We start from the raw sequence: 21,931 nt of genomic DNA on the forward strand, positions 1-21,931 counted from the left end.
GTCAAAGTCACCAATCAAGAGAAGACTTCACCAGAGTGAATACAGAGTGTTCACCACAAGATGTAAACCATTGGTGAGCCTCAAAAACAGGAAGGCCAGATTAGAGTTTGCCAAACGACATCTAAAAAAGCCTTCACAGTTCTGGACCATCTTATCAACAAGATCAACTTGTACCAGAATGATGGTAAGAGAAGAGTATGGAGAAGGAAAGGAACTGCTCATGATCCTAAGCATACCACCTCATCAGTGAAGCATGGTGGTGGTAGTGTCATGGCGTGGGCATGTATGGCTGCCAATGAAACTGGTTCTCTTGTATTTATTGATGATGTGACTGCTGACAAAAGCAGAAGGATGAATTATGAAGTGTTTCAGGCAATATGTATTCAGAAAAATGCTTCAGAACTCTTTGGACGGCGCTTCACAGTGCAGATGAACAATGACCAAAAGTATACTGCAAAAGCAACCAAAGAGTTTTTTAAGGGAAAGAAGTGGAATGTTATGCAATGGCCAAGTCACCTGACCTGAATCCGATTGAGCATGCATTTCACTTGCTGAAGGCAAAACTGAAGGGAAAATGCCCCAAGAACAAGTAGGAACTGAAGATAGTTGCAGTAGAGGCCTGGCAGAGCATCACCAGGGATGAAACCCAGCGTCTGGTGATGTCTATGCGTTCCAGACTTCAGGCTGTAATTGACACCTGATTTGGATGTAAATTAAAGCTGACAGTCTGCAGTTAAAGCGCATCTTGTTCTTTTCATTTCATATCCATTGTGGTGGTGTATAGAGCCAAAAAGGTTAGAATTATGTCGATGTCCCAATATTTATGAACCTGACTGTAGATAGCAGAGGGTCTGGGTTTGCTGGAAAGAGGTGCACAGTCCAAATTTCAACTTTGTAAGTAAAACTGCAAACATAAAATTACATAGCAGTATTTTTGATCTTTTTTTTTGTTAAAAATCCACTACTGTGTTAAAGGGGTTTTACTGGATTTAGCTATTGATGACTTTTCCTCAGGATAGGTTAGCAATATCAGATCAGTGTGGGTCCAACAGTCAGCCTCACAACTGATCACCTGTTTTGGGAAGCCACCAACACTGGAAACTATATAGTAGGTGAGGGTACTGCACTATATAGTACTGGGGTACTGCAGTTCAGCTCCTATTCAAGTGAATGGGATCTGAGGTGCAGTATGCCGGCGCCTGAAACTACACAGTGGACGGAGGCTTCCATCCACTGTATATTTTCTGGCACTGCCAACTAACTAGCCAAAACAACTGATCGGTGGCAGTCTGACACCCTGCTATTCCACTGATCAGCAGCTTCGGGCAGCCAAGGATAGGTCACCAATATCTAAGTGCCGGAAAACCCCTTTAAAGGGGGTTTTCCCATCTCAGACAATGGGGGAATATTGCTAGTTTAACACAATCCCGCATAGTTTTACTTCTCCATTTTAATAATATTTATCTGCTGTATTTCCTTTTCCGTGAGATAAGGTTGGAAAACTTTATATAATGAATTCAGAGGCATGAGAGAAATTGGAGAGCAGACAATTTATATTGGCATATTGCTGCTTAATGGGAACTAAAATCAGCAGGAAGCCTGGAGCATTTGCTGTGACTCAGGCTGCTATAGAAAGCCTCTTTGGCGGTTTTGAAAAACCCTGAAATATGAAAAAGATTTAGCCTGCAGGAAGGTTGCATGAGTGGGTGCATTCTGAAAGACATGGAGCTGTAAAAAAAAGTCCTATAAAAATCTAGTAACCTGTCAGTGTAATTTCCCATAAATTACACCCAACCTTTCCATCAGCTATTGATTTTATAATTTGCGGACTGGCGGTGTGGCTAAGTGCATTATAGTCGTAGGAATTTTTAAATGAGACACATGTACTTGCTAAAAAAAAGTAAGCCAAGGAATGTCACTGCTTTACACCCTTTGTTAAACTGGTCAAAAATGCAAAAATTTTATAATGTTAATACAAACAATCTACTGTAGCTCACCAGTGGTTCACAGCTGCAGACAGCAATGTATACTGGTGGGACTAGGGACTTCATTACATAACTAGAACTTAGCACCAGGCCCAAAACGATATTACTCAGGCCTCATGCACACGGCCGTGCCTTTTTTTGCGGTCCGCAAAAAGCGGAAGCCGCCCATGTTGCCTTCCGCAATTTGCTGAACGGAACGGGCGCCGGCAATATAAATGCCTATTCTTGTCCGCAAAGCGCGGACAAGAATAGGACATGTTATATTTTTTTTGCGGGGCCGCGGAACGGAGACACGGATGCAGACAGAACACGGAGTGCTGTCCGCATCTTTTGCGGCCCCATTGAAGTGAATGGGTCCGCATCTGAGCCGCCAAAATGGCGGCTCGGATGCGGACCCAAACAATGGTCGTGTGCAAGAGGCCTTAGTCATATCTCAAATATACATTTTACCTTTTAAGATTTGGTTTGGCTCAAAGGGGTTGTGCCATCTGTACATTTAGGCTAGGTCTACACGACGACATTTGCTGCGCAACATTTTGTTGCACCAATGTCGCGCGACAATTTTTATAATGGCAGTCTACGGTGTCGCACTGCAACATGCAACATGCTGCGACTGTGACGTGACAGTCGCAGAAAATCCCTTTGAGATGGATTTTTCTGCGACTGTCGCGTCGCAGTCGCAGCATGTTGCATGTTGCAGTGCGACATCATAGACTGCCATTATAAAAATTGTCGCGCAACATTGGTGCAACAAAATGTCGGATGACAAATGTTGCAGTGTAGTTGTGCCCTATCTGTCGCGTGACTTATCGTCGTGTAGACCTAGCTTTATGGCAAATGTCTCTCCTCTGGAATCCGCTTCTATTACAAGAATGGGGGGCCATCCCTGCGTTCACCGCCAGTGCTCGTCTATTTTTGGAAGTTCCCATAGCAGTGAATGGAGAACCGCTTGCTCTCCATTCACAGCGGGGCCTCATCTTAAACTATTGGACATTCATGGTATATCTTATCAATATGACATCAACAGAATATTCCATATGGGAATACTCTTTAACACCAAAAAGTGGTTCACAGCCTTAGGCTATATGCACACAACCGTGCCGTTTTTTGCGGTCCGCAAACCGCGGATCCGCAAAAAACGGAAGCCGCCCGTGTGCCTTCCCCAATTTGCGGAATGTAACGGGCGGCCCATTGTAGAAATGCCTATTCTTGTCCGCAAAACGGACAAGAATAGGACATGCTATATTTTTTTTGCAGGGCCACGGAACGGTGCAACGGATGCGGACAGCACACAGAGTGCTATCCGCATCTTGTGCAGCCGCATTGAAGTGAATGGGTTCTCACCTGAGCCGCAAAAAATGCGGCTCGGATGCGGACCACAAAAACTATCTTGTGTATGAGGCCTTAGGCCTCTTGCACAAAACGGATCCGCAAAAAATATAGATGACATTCGTGTGCATTCTGTATTTTTACGGAACAGCTGGCCCCTAATAGAACTGTACTATCCTTGTCCGTAATGCAGACAAGAATAAGACATGTTCTAGTTTTTTGTGGAACGGAAATACGGAAACGGAATGAACACGGAGTACCTTCTGTTTTCTTTGAGGACCCATTGAAATTAATGGTTCCGTTACGGTCCGCAAAAAAAACTGAAACGGAAAGAAAATACGTTCATGTGCAAGAGGCCTTAGGGTGTCTGCACACAATGCAGATTATGCGCAGTTTGTCTTTGCAGATTTTGTACGGAAAAAATGCAGCGTATTTCAGTACCAGCAAAGTGTATGAGATTAGTCAAATCTCATGTACACTTGGCTTTTTTTTTAGGCACGGAAATTGATCTACAGCATGTCAATTGTTGTTGCATTTTTCTGCAGAAAGTCTGCTTCAAATACCACATAAAAACCGCACAAAATGTGATAAATTGTCTGCACACAAATCTGCACCATGTGCAGCCATCCTTTAAAGGGATTTTCTGAGATGTTGATATTGATGATCTATCTACAGGACAGGTAATCAATGTCAGATCAGTAGGGGTCTGACACCTGGAACCCCTTCCAATCATCTGTTTCAAGAGGCAGTGGTTGCCTGGTGAGTGCTGTGGCCTCCTCGCAGCTTACCAAGCACAGCGCCGTCCATTGGATAGCTGCTGTGCTTGGTATTGCAGCTCAGCCACATTCACTTGAAGGATAGGTCATCAATATCTTGGAAAACCCCTTTAACCTCTTCCGGACACAGGGCGTACCTGTACATCCTGTGTATTTCCGATTACCGCCGTGCGGCGGGCGGTGATCGGAACAAGGTGCCTGCTCAAATCATTGAGCAGGCACCTTGGGTCAATGCGATCGCCGCAAACCGCAGGTCAATTCAGACCTGCGGTTTGCGGCTTTTACATATTGCGGCGGGCGGCGGTGCCATCGGGTTCCCATACGGCTGTAGGGGGGACCCGATGGCATGGAAGGCAGCGCGATGCCTTCCTTAGGCATCGCGCTGCCTTCCGGTGATGAGTCTGTGAGATCCAGCCCCCTGGATCTTACAGGCTGGAAGCTGTATGAGTAATACACAGTATTACTCATACAGCCAATGCATTCCAATACAGAAGTATTGGAATGCATTGTAAAGGGGATTAGACCCCCAAAAGTTGAAGTCCCAAAGTGGGACAAAAAAATAAAGTGGAAAAAAAGTTTAAAAAAAAAAGTTTTCCCCCCAAAAAATTTCAAGTTTCAAGTAAATATAAACAAAAACGTCATTTTCCCCAGATAAAGTAAAAGAAAAAAATAATAAAAATTAGAGGGAAAAAAAAGTAGACATATTAGGTAACTGGCATATTTTGGAGAAGGCGAATCCCACTAATTGTGAAATTTAAAAACCCACCACTTATATGTAATAGACGCAATCCCAGTTTGAGGGATCATCTCGTTCACTCAGATATTGGCACTATGGAGAAGGCCCCATTGCAGAGTACACTCACCAATCAGAAGGGAGGCACGTTCCCTTGTCTCCACTGTATGCAATGCAGTAATGTGCAGAAGGGTCAGTATTTTCAACATCCTCGGACAGGGAAATCTTATAGAATCAAAGGTTATTATACCTGTGAAACAACTAATGTTATATACTTAATAAAGTGCCCTTGCGGCATGCTGTATATAGGGGAGACAATGCAGAAAGTGAAAGATCGGATTAACAAACACAAATCGACAATTAGGAATAAGAATCTCCTATTCCCTATACCGTTTCACTTCCATAATCACAATCATTCCATAGCACAATTGAAATACCAAGTTATTGAGCGTGTACATCTACCACGGAGAGGAGGGGATTTGAAAAAGGTTTTACTCAAAAGGAAGGCCTTCTGGATACATACCCTTGACACTTTACACCCTAAGGGTCTAAGGGATTATGAAGTGATGTGTTTTTAATATGAAATTTTATATGTTTCCTTTTAGACTACTACGGCGCGACCATGATAGGAGGATATTTTTCGTTGTAATATTCGCAAGGGTACTTTTTCGTTGTAATATTCGCAAGGGTATTATTTAAATACAATTTTGATACTATTTTTGATATGATGTAATTTCCTGTTTGAATTGATTGGCAGGGTCATGTGACTAGACCTTTAAATACTGTGTACTAACAGTTATTAACATGCAGTTGAGGAAGGCTGCACGGGCCGAAACACGTCCTGTTATATGGATCAATATGGATCAATAAAGCATTGAGAAAATCGATACACCTGCTGGGATTTATTTGATTTTGGAAGTGGGAGCGATCCCTTCCCGTGCAAGCGATTTTTTGAGTGGTGAGCTGTCTTTCCTTTTGATTGAACTATATGGAGACACTAAAACATGATTTTTTTTTTTTTTAAAATGAAATCATTGTGTAAAACGTACATAAATAAAAAATAGTATACATATTAGGTATCGCCGCGTCAGTGACAACCTGGTCTATAAAAATACCACCTGATCTAACCTGTCAGATGAATGTTGTAAATAACAAAAAATAAAAACGGTGCCAAAACAGCTATTTCTTGTTACCTTGCCTCACAAAAAGTGTAATATAGAGCAACCAAAAATGTATCCTAAACTAGTACCAACAAAACTGCCACCCTATCCCGTAGTTTCTAAAATGGGGTCACTTTTTGGGAGTTTCTACTCTAGGGGTGCATCAGGAGGGCTTCAAATGGGACATGGTGTCAAAAAAACAGTCCAGCAAAATCTGCCTTCCAAAAACCGTATGGCATTCCTTTCCTTCTGTGCCCTGCCGTGTGCCCGTACAGCGGTTTACGACCACATATGGGGTGTTTCTGTAAACTACAGAATCAGAGCCATAAATATTGAGTTTTGTTTGGCTGTTAACCCTTGCTTTGTAACTGGAAAAAAATGCTTAAAATGGAAAATCTGCCAAAAATTTTGAAATTGTATCTCTATTTTCCATTAATTCTTGTGGAACACCTAAAGGGTTAACAAAGTTAGTAAAATCAGTTTTGAACACCTTGAGGGGTGGTTTCTATTATGTAAGCCTCACAAAGTGACTTCATACCTGAACTGGTCCTTAAAAAGTTGGTTTTTGAAAATTTCTGAGAAATTTCAAGATTTACTTCTAAACTTCTAAGCCTTGTAACGTCCCCCAAAAATAAAATGTCATTCCCAAAATGATCCTAACATGAAGTAGACATATGGGGAATGTAAAGTCATAACTATTTTTGTAAGGTATTACTATGTATTATAGAAGTAGAGAAATTGAAACTTGGAAATTTGCAAATTTTTCGCAATTTTTGGCAAATTTGGTATTTTTTTATAAATAAAAATGAATTTTTTTGACTCCATTTTACCAGTGTCATGAAGTACAATATGTGACGAAAAAACTGGCTCCGAATGGCCTGGATAAGTCAAAGCGTTTTAAAGTTATCACCCCATAAAGTGACACTGGTCCGATTTGCAAAAAATGGCCTGGTCCTTAAGGTGAAAATGAGCCCGGTCCTTAAGGAGTTAAAAAAGTTTTGGACTTCTGCCGCAGGGGATGGCACCCATCTATAGGTTATAAATAAGGTCTTCTGAACTCATTCAATATAACAGTTTAAAATAAGGCTACTTTCACATTAGCGTTTTTCTTTTCCGGCATAGAGATCCATCACAGGGGCTCTATACCGGAAAAGAACTGATCAGGCATATCCCCATGCATTCTGAATAGAAAGTAATCTGTTCAGGATGCATCAGGATGTCTTCAGTTCAGTCATTTTGACTGATCAGGCAAAAGAGAAAACCGTAGCATGCTACAGTTTTATCTCCGGCGAAAAAAACTGAAGACCTGCCTGAAAGCCGGAACAGGCATTTTTTTCCATAGGAATGTATTAGTGCCGGATCCGGCATTCAAAATACCGGAATGCTGGATCCATCCTTCCGGTCTGCGCATGCGCAGACCTCTAAAAATGAGAAAAAAATAAATACCTGATACGTTTTGCCTGATGACACCGGAAAAACGGATCCGGTATTGCAATGCATTTTTCTGCCTGATCAGGCATTTTTCAGACTGATCAGAATCCTGATCAGTCTGAAAAATGCCTGATCAGTCAGAAGAAATGACAAAGGGCTCTTTCACACCTGCGTTATTGTCTTCCGGCATAGAGTTCCGTCGTCGGGGCTCTATGCCGGAAGAATCCTGATCAGGATTATCCTAATGCATTCTGAATGGAGAGAAATCCGTTCAGGATGCATCAGGATGTCTTCAGTTCCGGAACGGAACATTTTTTGGCCGGAGAAAATACCGCAGCATGCTGCGCTTTTTGCTCCGGCCAAAAATCCTGAAGACTTGCCGCAAGGCCGGATCCGGAATTAATGCCCATTGGAAGGCATTGATCCGGATTCGGCCTTAAGCTAAACGTCGTTTCGGCGCATTGCCGGAGCCGACATTTAGCTTTTTCTGAATGGTTACCATGGCTGCCGGGACGCTAAAGTCCTGGCAGCCATGGTAAGTGTAGTGGGGAGCGGGGGAGCAGTGTACTTACCGTCCGTGCGGCTCCCCGGGCGCTCCAGAGTGACGTCAGGGCGCCCCAAGCGCATGGATCACGTGATCGCATGGATCACGTCATCCATGCGCATGGGGCGCTCTGACGTCATTCTGGAGCGCCCGGGGAGCCGCACGGACTGTAAGTATACCGCTCCCCCGCTCCCCGCTCCTACTATGGCAACCAGGACTTTAATAGCGTCCTGGGTGCCATAGTAACACTGAAAGCATTTGGAAGACGGTTCCGTCTTCAAATGCTTTCAGTACACTTGCGTTTTTCCGGATCCGGCGGGCACCTCCGGCAACGGAAGTGCATGCCGGATCCCAACAACGCAAGTGTGAAAGAGGCCATACTTTTGCATACAGTTTGCCTGATCAGGCAGGCAGTTCAGGCAACGGAACTACCTGCCGGAATCAAACAACGCAAGTGTGAAAGTACCCTAACAACTGGAGCCCTCAAAAACTGTAAACACTCTCTAGAAAGCATAGCAGATTGTCTTGTATAAAGCCACATTTAGCTTAACATTTTGTCAAAATAAGATATTCATTAGATAGTGAGAATAATTTTTTAATGTTTTGTGGGAAAAAAATCTTGCTTTAGGAGCATCATTAGCAACAAATAAAAGATATTTATCAGCTTGCCAAATGCTGGCTTATTATGCACATCCTGTCAGATGGCGCATTTGCCTGACAGCTCATAGATAAATAGTCTGAGAATATTTTTACAGCATGCTAATAACTGAACACCATCAAATCAATGTAATAACGGTGTAGATGCCGGTGCACAGAAGTAGCCATTTCCTGCCCTGTTAATACATTGTTTGAGTTATAAAAGACCAGTAACTTCTCAAATTTTCACCCATTTGTGCATAAAACAATAGCACAGGCAAATATAAGATACATCTTATCAGAGAAAATGGTTCTTTCCCCATTTATTAGCTCTTTTCCTCCTCCCCAATCCTAAACTAACAACGACCGTATGAATGAGTCTGCATCCGTTCTGCAATCCGTTGTTCCATTCCGCGGCCCCGCAAAAATATAGATCATGTTCTATTCTTGTCTGCAATCGTGGACAAGAATATGCTTTCTATAATGGGCAGCCCATTCCGTTCCGCAAATGGTGGAACGCACGTGGACCGCAAAACACGGCACGGTTGTGTGAATGCGCCCTTAAGCCTTATGCGCACGTCCGTGGAACACGGACCGTGATATACCGGCCTGGATTCCTGCTGAGTGCAGGAGCGCACAGCGTCATTGGTTGCTATGACAACGTGCCGCCGCTGCTGTACAGTAATACACTTGTATAGATAATACGAGTGTATTACTGTACAGCAGCGGGCGCACGGTGTCATGTGACACCAATGACGCCGTGCGCTCCTGCACTCAGCAGGAATCCAGGCCGGTATATCACGGTCCGTGTTCCACGGACGTGCGCATGAGGCTTTAGGCCTCTTTCACACTTGCGTTGTCCGGATCCGTCGTGTACTCCGTTGCCGGAGGTGCCCTCTGGATCCGTAACAACGCAAGTGAACTGAAAGCATTTGAAGACGGATCCGTCTTCAAAATGCGTTCAGTGTTACTATGGCAGCCAGGACGCTATTAAAGTCCTGGTTGCCATAGTAGTAGTGGGGAGCGGCGGAGCAGTATACTTACCGTCCGTGCGGCTCCCGGGGCGCTCCAGAATGACGTCAGAGCGCCCCATGCGCATGGATGACGTGATCCATGCGATCACGTCATCCATGCGCGTGGGGCGCTTTGACGTCACTCTGAAGCGCCTCGGGAGCCGCACGGACGGTAAGTATACTGCTCTCCACTACACTTTACCATGGCAAACAGGACTTTAGCGTCCTGGAAGCCATGGTAACCATTCAGAAAAAGCTAAACGTCGGATCCGGTAATGCGCCGAAACGACATTTAGCTTAAGGCCAGATCCGGATTAATGCCTTTCAATGGGCATTAATTCCGGATCCGGTCTTGCGGCAAGTGTTCAGGATTTTTGACCGGAGCAAAAAGCGCAGCATGCTGTGGTATTTTCTCCGGCCAAAAAACGTTCCGGTCTGGAACTGAAGACATCCTGATGCATCCTGAACGGATTTCTCTCCATTCAGAATGCATGGGGATAATCCTGATTAGGATTCTTCCGGCATAGAGCCCCGATGACCGAACTCTATGCCGGAACAAAACAACGCAAGTGTGAAAGAGCCCTGACTCTGAATTCTCTGCTAAATCCAAGACAGACAGTTAGCTCATTGAAGGATTAGATTTACATACAGTAGATGTCTATGGAGAGGGAGAGATGCATAACTGCAGCTAATAGTAAGCGATATGTCTTATTCCAAATGTCTTCTTCACATCTCAGCAATGTCCAATACAGTATGGTGTTTCTGAGGGATTTAGTTAGTTAGGCTCCATTCACACGTCCGCAATTTCGTTCACCCATTTCGTTCACCCATTTATTCCTATGGGGCAGCACGATGTGCTGCCCGGACACGGAATTGCGGATCCGCACTTCCGTTCCGCAAAAAAATAGAACATGTCCTATTCTTGTCCGCAATTGCGGACAAGAACAGGCATATTCTATTAGTGCCGGCAATGTGCGGTCCGCAAAATGCAGAAACGCACATTGCTGCTTTCCGTGTTTTGCGTATCCACGGCTCTGTGTATCCGCAAAACGCGTTGCGGACGTGTGAATGGAGCCTTATGGAGCAGGATCTGCTGTTTTCTCTGTGTGCATTCTGTGGGAGCCATCATAACAGCTAATCTCCACCCACTAGATCAGGAAGAACTGATAATTATAGATAACGCCGGCAGAAGGAAAAAACTGCTAAAAAAAAGCGAAATGATCATAGTTATATAATGGTCAGAAATAGTTTTCCTCCTGTGCACACATGTTATCTTATCCTGAAATGTCACCTGGAGGTATAGGTATGCTCTCATTATACCAATTTATACCAACCAATGGCCAACCTCGTGTGCTCAACATTTTTGTCTGTGGCATGTATCTGTTTTTGCGCTAAGCTTGATACAGGCCCAACACCTGTTTTTAGAGAAAGCAGAGCCTTTTTTAAATTTTCTATAACCCCTGTCATTTGATTTATAGGTGCATCTCAATAAATTACAATATCATTGAAAAGTTAATTTATTTCAGTAATTCAATTCAAAAAATTTAACTTATATATATATATATATATATATATATATATAGATTTATTACACACAGAGTGATCTATTTCAAGCCTTTATTTCTTCTAATGTTGATTATTATGGCTTGCAGCTAATGAAAAATGCCAAACCTAAAAGTCATTATCTCATAAAATTAGATTATTGTGAAAAAGTTCAGTATTGTAGACTCACGGTGTCACACTCTAATGAGGTAATCTACACAAAACACCTGCATAGGTTTCCTAAGGCTTTAAATGGTCCATCAGTCTGGTTCAGTAGGCTACACAATCATGGGGAAGACTGCTGACTGTGCACAAGGAGAATAAGCTACAATAGGTCATTGCTAAAGAAGCTGGCTGATCACACAGTGCTGTTTTCAAGCATATTAATGTCAGTTGAGTGGAAGGATAAAGTGTGGTAGAAAAAGGTGCACAAGCAACAGGGATAACCATACCTTGAATAGATTGTCAAGAAAAGGCTAGTCAAGAATTTGGGGGAGATTGACAAGGAGTGGCGACTAGAGTCAGTGCTTCAAGAGCCATCACACACAGACGTATCCAGGAAAACTACAACTGTCGCATTCCTTGTGTCAATCCACTGATGACCCAGAGACGATAGAAGCATCTTACCTGGGCTAAGGAGAAAAAAGACTGGACTGTTGCTCAGTGGTCCAAAGTCCTGTTTTTGGATGAAAGTAGATTTAGTATTTCAGAGTCAGGAGGGAGAGTGGAGAGGAACACAATCCAAGTTGCTTGAGGTCCAGTGTGAAGTTTCCACAGTCAGTGATGGTTTGGAGAATCATGTCATTAGCTGGCATTGGTCCACTGTATAACGTCCCGGCAGCCATCTACCAAGAAATTTTAGAACACTTCATGTTTCCCCCTGATGACAAGCTTTATGGAGATACTGATTTCATATTCCAGCAGGACTTGGCACCTGCCCACACTGCCTAAAGTACCAATACCGGTATCACTGTGTTAATTGGCCAGCAAACTCGCCTGACCTAAATTGTCAAGAGGAAGATGAGGGACACCAGACCCAACAATCCAGACAAGCTGAAGGCCACTATCAAAGCAACCTGGGCTTCCATAACATCTCAGCAGACCCACAGGATGATCACCTCCATGCCACACTACATTGATGCAATAATTCATGCAAAAGGATCCCCAACCAAGTATTGAGTGCATATACAGGACAGACTTTTCAGTAGGCCATAATTTCTGTATTAAAAATAACTTTTTTAAATTAGTCTTACACATATATAATATTTAAATTTTCTGAGATACTGTCTCTGGGGTTTTCATTAACTGTAACCCATAACCATCAACATTAAAATAAATAAACATTTGAAATAGATCACTCTGCATGTAATGAATCTATAGAATATATGAGTTTCACTTTCTGAATTGAATTACTTAAAGGGGTTGTCCGGGTTTCACCCAGGCAGCCCCCTTGACTTGAGCATCGGAGCAGTTCATGCAGGATCATGCTGTCACGAGTAATGGGGAGGGGATAACACCAAATGACACACAGAAGGAATAGACCAGAGTCTAGGCCTCAAAGCTAAGTGAGAGGGATGGGGACTTCCTAGGAATCCCTAGGCCTCTCCCTGACTCCTGCCAGTATGAGTAGACCCTGAAGGTGGAAATATACACCGTAACCTAGGCCCTGAAGACCCTGGAAGGCCCTAGGAATGGTGGCAGGGAATTAGACTACTGGCTCCTTCCCAGATGAAGGAACCAGTGTCTCCCTGAGGCCTAGACAATAGCACACACAATCAAACAACAAAATGCAAGACAAAATGCACTTAGCTTAAAGGAGAATGGAGGAGCAGGAGATCCAAAGGAAGAACAAACCAGCTCAACCAACTCCAGCAGGAATTATCAACCGCATAGTAAGCAGTGGGATTCAGGACTAAATAGAGCCTCAGTAATGACTACAAGCTGCACCTGTCAAGAGGTATGGTCATTACCGAACAACCACACTGCAAGGAGAAAACAGACTGTCAGATACCCTCACATGCCACCAGTCTCTCCGATCTTCTCACCTCTGTCTTGGGAGGGACCCTGACAGTACCCCCTCCCCCTTTACGGGTGACCTCCAGACACCCAGGGCCGACTTTATCAAGATGCGCCCTGTGAAAGGCCTTCACAAGGCAACTGGCATTAACGTCGGTCGCAGGAACCCACATTCTTTCCTCTGGACCGTAACCTTTCCAGTGCACGAGATACTGAAGAGATCGATGGAGAATTCGTGAGTTCACAATCCTGGCAATCTGAAATTCAAGATTACTGTCCACCAAGACAGGATCAGGAGGTAAGGAGGATGGTTCACCAGGTTCGACATATCTTTTCAGTAATGATTTGTGAAAAACATTATGAATTTTTAAAGCCTGCGGAAGTTCAAGACGAAAAGCAACTGGATTAATAATGGCAGAGATCTTATATGGCCCAATAAACCTTGGCCCCAACTTTCAAGAAGGTACCTTCAACTTAATGTTTCTTGTGGACAGCCACACAGAATCACCCACTCTCAGGTCCGGACCACTCATACGTCTCTTGTCAGCCATACGTTTATACTTTTTGCCCATTTTTATTTAAATTGTTTTGAATTTTCCGCCAAATGACAACGAAGAGGAAAATCTTTCCTCTTCCAGTATACCAGAAGTCTCAGTACCAGAAAATGTGCCAAACTGCGGATGGAGCCTATATGCTCCGAAAAACGGTGACTTATCAGTGGACTTCTGCCTATGGTTATTTATGCCAAACTCAGCCAACAACAAAAATGAAGACCACTCCTCCTGATTCTCCGAGACAAAACATCTCAAATAATTCTCCAGATTCTGGTTAGTGCACTCAGTCTGTCTGTTCGACAGTGCGACACCATAGACTACCATTATAAAAATTGTCACGCGACAATAGTGCGACAAAATGTCGCGCGACATACAGTACAGACCAAAAGTTTGGACACACCTTCTCATTCAAAGAGTTTTCTTTATTTTCATAACTATGAAAATTGTAGATTCACACTGAAGGCATCAAAACTATGAATTAACACATGTGGAATTATATACATCACAAACAATTGTGAAACAACTGAAAATATGTCATATTCTAGGTTCTTCAAAGTAGCCACCTTTTGCTTTGATTACTGTATTGCACACTCTTGGCATTCTCTTGATGAGCTTCAAGAGGTAGACCCCTGAAATGGTTTTCACTTCACAGGTGTGCCCTGTCAGGTTTAATAAGTGGGATTTCTTGCCTTATAAATGGGGTTGGGACCATCAGTTGCGTTGAGGAGAAGTCAGGTGGATACACAGCTGATAGTCCTACTGAATAGACTGTTAGAATTTGTATTATGGCAAGAAAAATGCAGCTAAGTAAAGAAAAACGAGTGGCCATCATTACTTTAAGAAATAAAGGTCAGTCAGTCAGCAGAAAAATTGGTTAAACTTTAAAAGTAAGGGCTATTTGACCATGAAGGAGAGTGATGGGGTGCTGCGCCAGATGACCTGGCCTCCACAGTCACCGGACCTGAACCCAATCGAGATGGTTTGGGGTGAGCTGGACCGCAGAGTGAAGGCAAAAGGGCCAACAAGTGCTAAGCATCTCTGGGAACTCCTTCAAGACTGTTGGAAGACCATTTCAGGGGACTACCTCTTGAAGCTCATCAAGAGAATGCCAAGAGTGTGCAAGCAGTAATCAAAGCAAAAGGTGGCTGCTTTGAAGAACCTAGAATATGACATATTTTCAGTTGTTTCACACTTGTTTGTTATGTATATAATTCCACATGTGTTAATTGCATGATTTTCCTATTTTATGACGTAAAGTCATGATTTTATTAAAGACACGGAGGCGAGTATTGCTTTTCTCCTTCTTTACTGAAACCAACAGCAGCAAAGAATTAGCATAAAAAATTAAGGACAACCCCAAACAACCCCTCCCATAGATGGTCCATAAATAGGTCCTCCTCTGTCATCTCTTCCTCTTTCTTTGATGTGGACCACTTGAACACTGGACCGAACATCCTGTAACCAAACTCCAACCGGAAACACCATCCCGACAAACTGGAACCATAGTTCAACCGGAACGACGGTCAACTGGTCCTAACAACTTCCTGGAAACCTCACTAGGTAAGTAGGTATGCAACAGGGCTCAACCTATGGAAAGAAAAAATATAATAATACGAGGTAATTCTGAAAACTTAAGTCTTACCAAAACATGTGGGAGACAAAAAAGTCATTCACAATTAAACAATAAATAACATAAAACCAATCATGTGGCTATCTGCAATAAATAACATATGAGCAAAATAACATAGGGAGGGAAAGAAGAGGGTGGGCAATACTCGCCTCCGTGTCTTTAATAAAATCATGACTTTACGTCATAAAATAGGAAAATCATGCAATTTTTTACCAAGACACGGAGGCTTCGTATTGCTAGTTTAAAGCGTCGAAATCACCGTAGAAAAAGCATGTGGAGGCGGTCTGAAATAAAATTCCCTAAATGTAGAAGCCCTAGACCAATCAGCTAAACGTAAGACATCCTCCAAACGGGCCCCCGCCACGGTCATGGAGGTAGCCGAAGCTCCCCTCACCGAATGGGCCGTGAACACCGACGTATCAACTCCAGCTAGGGAAAGAATCCACTTAACCCAACGGGAAAGCGTGACACTTGTAACCGGAAGAAAGGGTTTGCGGAAAGAAATGAACAATTGAGGGCTAGAAGGAATACGCAAGGAAGTAGTGCGGTCCAAATATTCTCTCAAACATTGCACCGGACAAAGGGCTGGATTATCTGGAAAAGCCGGATAAGATACTGACCGGATATTAGTCTTCGTGCGGCGAGAAATATTAAACAAGACACCGCTAGGAATAAACGACAGAGCATCGAAATCCAAAGCCCGCACATCTGAAACTCTTTTGCATGAAATCAAACACAGCAGAGTGACAAGTTTCGCCGAGAGTTGGCGTAGAGTCAAAGAAGAATTGAGGGGCCAATTAGAGAAAAACTGAAGGACCAACGTAACATCCCAAGAACTAGTGAAACGGGGTCTAGGAGGCCGAGATAACCGAGATCCCCTAAGAAGACGACATACCAAGGGGTGTTGATCCGCCGGACATCCCGCAAAACCTTGGTGCCTAGAAGATATGGCTGAACGGTAAAGGTTAATCGACCTATAGGCTTTACCCTCATCATACAGGGACGTCAAGAACTCGAGTATGTCAGTCACAGGAGCCGAAGAGGGATCCAGATTCCGCCCCACGCACCAGTCAGACCAACGCTTCCAGGCTGATTGATAAGCGCGTCGGGTGCCAGGGGCCCACGCATTCTCCAGAAGGGTATGAGCCGATCCCGATAAGCCTGTGACACCCCAATGTTCCCTGAGATTCTGCACGTGAGTAGGTGAAGAGAGCCGTCCGCCACCAGTGGATGAAGTTGATCCAGAGGTCCGCGAAGAAGATCTGGACTCGATGGAAGGAGACGGGGGTCTTCCACAAGAAGTTCCAGGAGCTGAGGAAACCAGGACTGGGCCTGCCAGAAGGGGACGATCAGCACCAAGTCCACGAGTTGGCGACGGACCTGAGAAAGTACCCGCGGGATGAGTGCAAACGGGGGAAACGCGTAAGCTAGTTGACCCGACCAATCCTGCAGAAGGGCGTCCAGAGCTACCGACAGAGGATCTGGCCTCCAACTGTAGAAGTTCGGGAGCTGAGCGTTCCAACGTGAAGCAAACAGATCCATAGAGAGAGGTCCCCAAATCGACATGATGGATGAGAATACCGCTGGATCTAATCTCCAGTCGCTGAAATCCGATGAGTGACGAGAACTCCAGTCCGCGAAAGTATTGTGTAGTCCTGGGATGTACTCTGCGACCACCGTAAAGCCTCTGTCTAGGCAAAAGGTCCAAAATTCCTTCGCAAGATGGGTTAGGATCGATGAGTGGGTGCCCCCCATGGCATTGACATACCGTACGGCTGACACATTGTCCATCCTGAGCCTGATACACACCGAAATCCTGTCGTTGGTGAAACTGCGGATGGCGAAGGAGCCCGCTAACAGTTCCAGAGCATTTATGTGGAGATGAGCCTCGTTGCCTGACCAGGGTGCTCCGGTGGAAACCCCGTTGCAGTATGCACCCCAGCCCAGGAGACTGGCGTCCGACTCCACGATCAGATCCGGTTGAGGTCCTACAATGGCCTTGCCATTCCACGCGTCGAGGTTGGAGATCCACCACCTGATTTCGTCCCTCGTCTCGCGATCCAACATCACCAAGTCCGCATAGGATGCGCCGGCTTGCAAATGAGCGATCTTCAGTCGTTGTAATGCTCGATAATGAAGCGGAGCTGGAAAGATCGCTTGAATAGAAGAAGATAGAAGGCCAATAACGCGTGCCAGATGACGCAGGGACATCCGAGAAAGTCTCAGGACGTGACGTAGTTCCTTGCGTATAGATCTGATTTTGGATCCCGGAAGTCATAGGGTCCGCTCGTTGGAGTCCACCACAAAACCCAGAAATTCCATCGATCTGAACGGACGAAGGCAGGACTTCTCGGCGTTGATGACGAATCCCAGACCTGAAATAAGAGACATTGCGGCCCGAAGGTGAATTAAAAGTTCAGACGGGGATTGAGCCATGAAGAGGATATCGTCCAGGTAAATCACAAGACGGATACCCTGACTGCGAAGCCAAGCCACTACCGGTCTCATCAATTTGGTGAAACACCAGGGGGCTGATGATAGGCCAAATGGGAGGCACGTGAACTGGTATAAGAGGTCGTGCCAATGAAACTGGAGAAGAGTTCTGGACTGAGGAGCCACAGGGACCGTCAGATAGGCATCCTTCAGGTCCAACTTCACCATCCAATCTCCAGGCATTAGGAGGTCCCGGAGTAAATGAATACCTTCCATTTTAAAATGGCGGTAGCATACAAATCTGTTCAGATTCCGCAAATTTATCACCGGTCGGAAATGACCTCCCTTCTTTTCTACTAAGAAGATATTGCTGACCACCCCCAATGAGTGAGGAGGCGCTCTCTCTATTGCTCTTTTGTCCAAAAGGGAACGGAGCTCTTGGTCCATGCAAAAACGGGCCGGTTCTGAGAGTATTAGAGGATGAGGCTCTGGGAATGACAGATGAGAATCTACAAGATCTATCTGAAATCCCTGGACTGTGGCCAGCACCCACGGATCGGAGGTAATCCGGTTCCAAGCGGGTAAAAAATGTTGGAGTCTGCCCCCTATACAAAGGTTGGAAAAAACACACAGGTTTTGAGGACTTACCGAGAGGACGTCTTGATCCAAGGTTGCCTCTGAAACCTCTGGAGCGAAATTGCTGACCCCTGGATGGGAAGAACGAGGATTGTTGTCTTTGCTCCTGGAATGATGGTCTTTGATTATAGGGACCTCGAGCGTTTCCACGCGTCTGGAAGTGGACACGGCCGGACAGTCGGCCCCTGAAGCTGCCGGCCCTATTAGAGACACGCCCGTGGAAAACCCTACGCATGGAGCTCTGAGCTTTATCAAGCGCAGTAAAAGCTCCCACAAATTTTCCTAGGTCTTTAATAAAACTATCGCCAAAGAGGAGCCCCTGAGCCTCCTTACCCGTCTCAGTTAGAGCCATGTTAGTGAGTTTGGGCTCAATCTTCATGAGCAATGCTTTCCTTCGTTCAATGGACAACGAGGAATTAACGTTTCCTATTAAACAAATGGCGCGTTGCGCCCAGCCACTGAGCTCTTCTGGGTCTATGGCCGTACCCTCAATTCTGGCAGTTTCAGCCAATTCAAATATTTTTGTCATGGGACCTAGACTGTCCAAGAGCTTGTCCTGACAAGCTCGAAGAGCGGAGTCTAGGCCCTTACGGGGGTTAAAACCCGATTTAGAAAGGAACTGGATCATTTTGGGATCCACATTGGGTGTCTCAGCCACCTTATTTGGAATCAAGGGGCGGGGGCATTCAGCCTTTAATTTATTTCGGGTTTCCTTGGAAAGGGGTTTCCTAACCCTGTTCTCTAAATATTGTGCCACATGTGGAATGGGCAACCATTCAGCCGACCTTGGATGGTGAAGGCTGTCCGGGTCAAATAGTGGTTCGCCCTGAGGGTCAAACAGGGAACCAGACCCAGGAGTAATATTCTCCGTACCCACATTAGAAGGGGGGTGAAGCGGAGGGGCAAACCCTTCTTCCTCATCAGCCACCCGGACCCCTTCCAAATCTACATCAGAGGCATACTGGTCCTCACTACAAACCTCCTCATCGGACTCAATTTCAGAGTCAGAGCTTAGTTCGGGACGAGCCCGAGCAGACTTCCAGGGAGGCGCTTTTTCCGCCTGGCGCGGACAGGCTCTCTTGCGTGACCTATGCACGCCGTCTCTTGATGGAACCAAGCCATCATTGCAATCAATTCTGGAGGTAGCTGGGGTAATATCAGCAGGTGGGGTGGCGACAGGATTTTGCGCTCTAAGCGCCTGAGAAATAGTTTGAGAAATCATGCTAGAAACATTGCCCATGGCATTAGCAATTGCTGATGAAATAGATTGCTGCAAATCTGCAACCTGGGGCTCTGCATGTAAAAGGTTTGAGGCTGCAGGTCGCAGGGCCGAGGTAGTGGAGGGACCCACTGGAGCAGAGGGCATAGGGGAAATATCGTTAGGGAGGGACATGATAAAGGAGTTAGTCACTCCTGGTAGCAGCAGAGCGCAAAAGGGGGAATTAATAACTTAACAAGGCACAGGCAGACAGGAGCAGGCACCGACCGTGTCAGGAGAGCGGTAAGATGGCGCCGACGGATCGGAGAAGGGGAGGAAAAAGACACGCCCCCGTACACCCAAGGTGTGCAAAGATGGCTGCCGAGATGACCAATCCCGGCGCCACAAGGTATATTAAGGGAACACCAAGATGGCGCCCGAGAATCCCGTGCTCCGAGCGCCCCGCCCCCCCCACGACTGCCCCCGAAGTCCCGCGAGATGCGAGACTTCGGGCGGCAAGAAGCGTGAACAACTAGACGACCAGGGTAATGGCGCCTGAAGTAAGTAGAGACGGGGAAGGGGGGGGGGAAGCTGGGCAAGAACTGATAAGCTAGCAGCGAATGCGCCGGAACGGAACAGAATAAAAACCAAGGAATAAGGTAAAAGGCAGAAGCAGGAGCGATAAATCACCAGAGAAAAAGATAAACCTAGGGATAAGATAAGGTAGAGGGATAACGATAAAGAAAAACTCAAACTTTCATATAGTTATGGAAAGAAAAAACCCTATAACCCAATTTAAAAATATTACAAGACAAAACCCATATAAACTAGGTTAATACTGTAAGACGAAACGAGAGGTACTTATCTGCTGTGGGCAGCAGCAAAGAAAGAGGAAGAGATGACAGAGGAGGACCTATTTATGGACCATCTATGGGAGGGGTTGTTTGGGGTTGTCCTTAATTTTTTATGCTAATTCTTTGCTGCTGTTGGTTTCAGTAAAGAAGGAGAAAAGCAATACGAAGCCTCCGTGTCTTGGTATAAAATTCATAGTTTTGATGCCTTCATAGTCACGAAAATAAAGAAAACTCTTTGAATGAGAAGGTGTGTCCAAACTTTTGGTCTGTACTGTATGTCGTTGTGTAGACCTAGCCTTAGGCGTCCACAGATGGTAGGCCTGGAGGACATTGTTAGTTTTCCAGCTGCTATAGCATCTCTCTGGCACCTTTATTTTAATCAGCAGCAGCCTGCACTGGAGAAATGAGCAGTAATCATTGTAAAACATTGGCAGTGCGGCTGAGGGTAGAATACTTTACTGACAGTTACTTCACTGCAATCTGCAGGTCTAATCCTTAGTATAAACAAATCTCTACATGTGTTTCATTGAATGCATATGGCTGGCCTTAGTGTATAGCCAGTTCTAGCTAATACATTCCTTCCCCTTAGGGCTCATGCACACAAATGTGTGCAGCCTATGCCTGTATTGCAGCCTGCAAACAGCACGTCTGCAATATAGGGGCACCGGCCATGTTCCGCCACGCTCCGTATCACGGATGTGGACCATTTAACTTGAATGGGTCCACAATCCACAAGATATTGAGTGGTGTGGAGTGGAGGCATGGAGAACGGAAGCACTATGAAGCTCTTCCGTGGGATTTCGATCTGTGGCTCAGCACCGCAAAAAAATAGAATATGTTCTATTTTTTTGCGGTGCGGAATGAATTTTGTAGATCGCGGACGGATTCAAGAGAATGGGTCCACATCCGCAAACGGTGGGCACACAACTGGTGCCCGTGCATTGCCATCTGCAGCACTGGCACAGGGCACACATGAGCCCTTAAAAGGATCAGTGGTTCCAGCTTCACAATCGAACATGGTCTAGGATAGGGCCAGCTGAGTACTTTGACTCAAACCACAGTCGTGGGAAAAGGTGGGTTGTGTCATCTGAATGTTTGTACCCGTGTAGCTTCTTGTTGTAGCTTCCTTTGGCAACATAATCGTTCTTTTTCAGGGACCATTCTGGGGATTCATGTACATCACCATTTTATTTATATTATGGTGGAAAAGTTTTTTGAGGAAAAAAAATTTGCATTGTTATTTGCTAAACCGTTTTGTCATTTTTGATAATTAATGGGGATGTTAATGACAATCTTATATCATTAATGACAATCTTTTATTAATAGAGTGATGTAAAAATGAATAGTGCCATGTCATTGCATATGTAACTTTTCTAACTGGTTGCATCATGGAAATTACAGCATCAAAGTATTTAATACAAATTCAGGAAAAATTGGCAGCACATTTTCAGTCAATAGACT

The 21,931-nt window shown here is 44.9% G+C and overlaps 1 long non-coding RNA gene across 1 annotated transcript; it reads left to right on the top strand.

Annotated features, from left to right (window-relative positions):
• Positions 1-3,301: 3,301 nt before the first annotated feature.
• Positions 3,302-20,155, top strand: LOC120993293. The gene is made up of 3 exons (XR_005777197.1): positions 3,302-3,313; positions 10,004-10,009; positions 20,036-20,155. It is a non-coding gene; the product is annotated as an uncharacterized LOC120993293 (long non-coding RNA).
• The last annotated feature ends 1,776 nt before the right edge of the window (positions 20,156-21,931 follow it).

Source organism: Bufo bufo, chromosome 3 (genome assembly GCF_905171765.1).
Source record: "Bufo bufo chromosome 3, aBufBuf1.1, whole genome shotgun sequence".
Classification (NCBI taxonomy): Eukaryota; Metazoa; Chordata; class Amphibia; order Anura; family Bufonidae; genus Bufo; species Bufo bufo.